The following is a 5,556-nucleotide window of genomic DNA, read 5'->3' on the forward strand; positions in this document are numbered from 1 at the left end:
CATTAATGAATTTTAAAGAAAAAAAGGAATGAAGACAGAATAAGGTAAGACCAAAGAAATCAGTATGTAAGTGAAGGAAATTTGTTATAAAAGTAATTAAAAGGAGCTGTTTGTAGGAATCCTTGAGAATGACCTGAAAGGTCGAAACGTCGGATGTTAAAAAAGAATAAAGTTGAGAGAAAAGGATCAAGATTGTTTTTAAAAAGAAAAATATACATATTTGTATACAAAATGAGAATTTTTAAATTTTAAACATGAAGGAAAAAAAAAAGTTTGTACTTCTATTACAGATAGTTCTATTAAAAATTATAAACGATCCAAAAGTCTACTTATTTATTGCTATTTACAACTGTATTTACATAAAAATATATTAAGTGAATTTTATATAACATCATATAGGCATGTAGAGAAACTACCAATTGGTAGCACTTTAATCATTTTTTTACTGTAAGAGGTCAAGAGGCCATCTCTTATTCAGGCACCTCGTAGGATTATCAGGAATATAAGCAGAAGCAAGGTTAGAAACCTGAGTGTTTTGATGGTTAGTGAGCTTATAATGGATGGATTGACATCTAGTTCGGGCTAGATCGGTTACATATAAAACACGATAATTAAGTCTTTATGGATGATTTAATTTGGGACAAAATAAGGAGAATTGAGGATTTTACGAAGGATTTTGGATTCAAGGATTGGATATGAGAGGAATTTAGTGGTGTCCCAAAGCTGTAGATTTGTACAAAAGACTGCTCTTTTAATGGATTGGCGATTTAGACCGTTTGTCTAGTAAGTGCTAGTAATGGTCAAAATCGACGTGGAGTTACCTGTATTTTCAGTCTTGTGTGAGGATTCCAAGTTTGTCGTTATGTTGATATTATATACAGTTGTAAATGTCAATAAAGATATAAAAAGAATTATCAATATTATCTAATTTCATCTACTACTTTCGCTTCACTAAGAGTAAAATATCTTAAGACGCATTTTTCCATGATATTTCTTCCGTGGATTCAATTTTTTCTCAATGCTCCTTATTTTGTTACTAATAAAACCTTCCATAAAGACCTAAATGTTCCTTATGTAACCGATCTAGCCCGAACCCGATATTATTCCTTCCATAATAAACTCCCTAACCACCCAAACACACTAGTTTCTAACCTTGCTTCCTCTTCCATTCCTGGCAATCTTCCGAGGCGCTTGAAAAGAAGATAGCCTCGTGACCTTATATTGTAGACTGTTTTAGAGTTATACTACTGGGTAGTTTCTCTACATGCTGTATCATATCATTATGTCATTATGATCAAATTTACTTGTTGCATTTTTTATACAGTTGTAAATATCAATAAATAAATAAAAAAAAAAAAAGGATTTAATTCTAGGTAACATTTGCTCCGTGTCCCAATTACCAGATCCATCTGATCTCTCTTTATGATAATGTAATTTCGTATTAAGATGGTTTTACATTTGGATGCATCTTTTCATTACGTACTAAAAGAAACAAAAACTTTTTTTTTTGTTTATCCTTTAACTCAATTTTTTGCGACATTTAAAATCCTAGTTATAAAGAAAACTAACTAAATTGTCTTGGATAAAATATCTGTTTATTAATGAAGCATTAATTACTAAAAATTATAACCCCTATTTATTTATTTTTATTCTTTGTATGGTTTTTCAGAAAAGTAAAACTTCAAATTTTTAATGCAATTTACCTTCTCACCCTACTAATACGGAAATGAGAGCTGGATCCTTCTCGACAGATTACACAGAATCACCACCTCAGAAATGAAATATCTTAGAATAGTAGGCGGCCGAACACGAAGGGAACTCTTCAGGAATACCAGAATAAGAGCTAGGGATGAAACCACTAACAGAAATTCTAGAGAAGAGGCAGTTAAAGTGGTTCGGATATATATGCCGAATGGATGAAGACCGTGGACCGCGAAAATTCTTTTAAGCTAGACCAACTGACAAAAGACCAAGGATGTCGTGTCAGGAAAATGGGACTAAACTGGGACAGAAGAGAGGAAAAGTGTTGGATTCCATGTGGGCATTGGCAAGGGACCGGGACAGATGGAAAGCTTGGAGGCACTAAGCAGGAAGAAAAAGAAGAAAGATTTGTCTCCAAATCCTATATACTCAAAATTCAGACCACATACTAATTAAGACAACATTAACCACCATTAACTAATTTTATTATGTTTAATCAGTGACATTTATTTTATCTGTTGAGAGTATTGTTGATTTTCTATTATTATCCATTTCCACTCTAGAGAACCTATCACTGGAATTTTTCACGGTATATGTTACTTATTTATGGTTTCTGATAGCTAAATAGATTCATGGCGAATTTATATTTCTTTACTTTGTGATTGGATACTTTCTGAAGCTACAAATCACCAAAAAGATGTTATCAACCTTTAACTTTATTTGATGATTTAATTGAAAATTCTGTGCAAAAATCGACCCGTCAAGAAAACTTGAATATGTTGAAGGATTCTTTTAAAAAACTGGATTTGAAAAATTTTGTTCTACAGATATTTTTTTTCAAATTTCCTTGCCTTTTATTTGAATTTGTATGTGTTGAAGATGATTTAGTTTAATTAACAGAAAAAGGAGAAAAATAGTAACAATATATAAAGAAATATATAAATTAAATAAAATACTAATAAGAATATGAATATATTTCAAAAATATAACTAATTAAATAATAATAAAAAAAATGTGGAGATGGTTGGGAGGGGGGTTTTGGTCAGCAAGTAAACAAAAACTATTTATTTTTGTCGACGTTTTGACCTGGATTTCAGAGTTAAAAATCCAAAAAGAAATAAAAACCATCATTCAGAGAAATAATAAAAGAAAATAATAAACAAGCAAATTTGGAAATATACATAACAATGACATAACATAAAAAGTTAGTAGTAGATTGTTATACTTTATGCTTCTATTGTATAACTATTTTATTCATTGTTATGTATATTACCAAATTTGTTTGTTTATTATTTTATTTTATTTTTTATGTTTATTTGAATGATGGTTATTTTTTCTTTGTTTTTTCTTAGCCCTGGTGAAGCCTTAAAAATCAGGTCGAAACGTCGTGACTAATAAATAGTTGTAGTTTATTTGCTGACCGCACCCCCAACCATCTTCTCATTATTTTTTAATTATTATTTGATCAGTTATATTTTATATATAGATTCATATTCTTATCTATACATATCCTGATAGTATTTATATATTTTATTTATAAATTTCTTATATAGAACACCTCAGTAATGAAAAAAAAACTTGAAAAACAAAGAAAATATGCTCAAGAGGGGAGGAGGACATTTCATTTTAGGTCCTAGAGGCATATCCGATTTTGTCTCTAATACACGTAAAAAGTTATCTTAAATTAATTAGAACTTGAAAAACAAAGAAAATAAAATTTCAGTTAGAATAAAATAAATACACATCATCACATATATAAAATATTTACATTCACCCCCCCCCCCCGGGTGAAGGGCAAAGCAGGGCTCCAAGAGATCCACACAATTCACTTCCAGCCGCTTCACTGATATCGAAACAATCCAATTTACCAATCAGAATTAGTTGGTTGTTATGACAACAATATTTTAATTTCACTGACCTTAGTATGAAGTAAAGTGAGGGAGAGTAAATGCACGAATGTATAGCACTATATTTTTGCAAAATGTGAAAACCTGGTCGATAAATCAATTCTTCCATTACAAACTCCCAAACCCACTAGTTTGGTTCTTCCTTGCTTCCTCTTCCATTCCTAAAAAGAAGATGGCCTCGAGACCTTCTAATGTAGAAATGTTATTAGAGTTTCTCTAGAATATGCAGCATCAAATTTACTAAATGTATTTTAATATAAATACAATTGTAATTATCATTTAATATATATTAAAAAACTGGTTGAAATACAATCATGCAATGAGTTGAGTTACTGGTAGTTAAAATATTCCGCTTCCTCTAATTTTAATTATTCCAATCTACAATAAAGGGTCACTTCGTAATGAGTTTGTTCACAGCCTGTGCGACGTAAATTTTTGAGTACCCTTTGAGATGAAAATATAAAAAGGGCAGATTAAATATGGAGTAGTTAAGTTTAAAGATGGGGGACCGCAAGTATTACCTGATAAGCACTTTTTTTACAGCCGCCAATTTCATTGTACGAGCTCTTTTAAGATTTATACCGGGTCCCTAAGTATTTAAATGAATCATTTATTTTCTTTTAAAGGGTATGCCTTATTTTTAAAACGTAGAACATTAGGGTTATAATCAACTATTTTTATCTGACAGTTAAACTAATTTGAGATATTTTGGATGTTATGAACTTGAAGGTTCGATACCAACAGTTTACACACATTTGACCAGAGACCCAAATCCACAAAACCAACCATGACGTAAGGCGATCACCTACGGTTTGGGCTGCCTTTTTATTAATTTTCTGGGATCAGTTAGTAGTCAGAGTAAATTGGTCGATAACACAATAATCATAAGGTAGTCAATATTTATATTAATTCTAATTATTTGAATCCTTGAAACTATCATTACTTATCCAAAAGCATAACGTGTTTACCAGTTATCAATTGGTCATGGTTATAAAATATCATCTAATAGAGGAGTGGTGTTGGATAATATAATCCTGAAAGTTACACAAATTAAGAAATTATTTATTTACATTTGCTATCCATGAATAATAAAATGATGCTGGTAGATGTTATTGCCATAACACACATTTACATCATATCTGAATAGCAATAACTGAGTAGGTGATACATGTCGTTGTGTGTGGTATGTGGTTTGCTGATATCTCTTCATTATAGTCTACTTGAAGTGACTTACCGTCCAGCTCCTTTTCTATTAGAACCGTCGGGCTATCTCCCCTTCTGTTCGTAGTAGACGTTATCGTACTCTTTTTTCCTTCTGATTGGCTTTTGGTAGCTCCATCAATCCTTAAAACCCCCTATAATTGGTTGTAATAAACCAATTGACTTATTCTGTGAGATTGCCTTCAAGTAGCCTTTTAATAATTGATAAACATGTGTTTTTTTTTTATTTTATTAGGCCCTAAAAGATTCCTGTGATCTCTACAGAAACCCTATGCGTTGACAGATGTCAATAGTTTTTCTGACTGTTCAGATATCCTCCCAGATGTGCAGGAAAAAACCTATTTGATAAATTTTATAATATCGAGAGATTCAATAATATCGCTAGCTCTTCCTAGTTTGTAAGAAGTATATGTTGATGTAACACTATATTTTATAATAAAAATTAATTATCCTATTTTTACTGTTTCATGAATTCATAATTAGCATTTGCCATCTTTAGCACGGTCTTTATTTCCTCATTAATTTTCTCTTCATGGCTATCATAAACCCTTATTACTAAAACCTCTCCACCTCTTCAAATGTATTTCATCCTATATTTATAAAATTTCTAATATCCAAGGTTTCAAATTTAACATAAGATCCTTCTTGATGTAGAACAGGATTTTAATCGAGTCTGGCACCCAGGACTGCTATACATGATCCGTAAATTCCTACCCCCTACATACTT

This window comes from Halyomorpha halys, unplaced genomic scaffold (genome assembly GCF_000696795.3).
Source record: "Halyomorpha halys isolate HHAL.00 unplaced genomic scaffold, Hhal_1.1 Scaffold279.1, whole genome shotgun sequence".
Taxonomy (NCBI): Eukaryota; Metazoa; Arthropoda; class Insecta; order Hemiptera; family Pentatomidae; genus Halyomorpha; species Halyomorpha halys.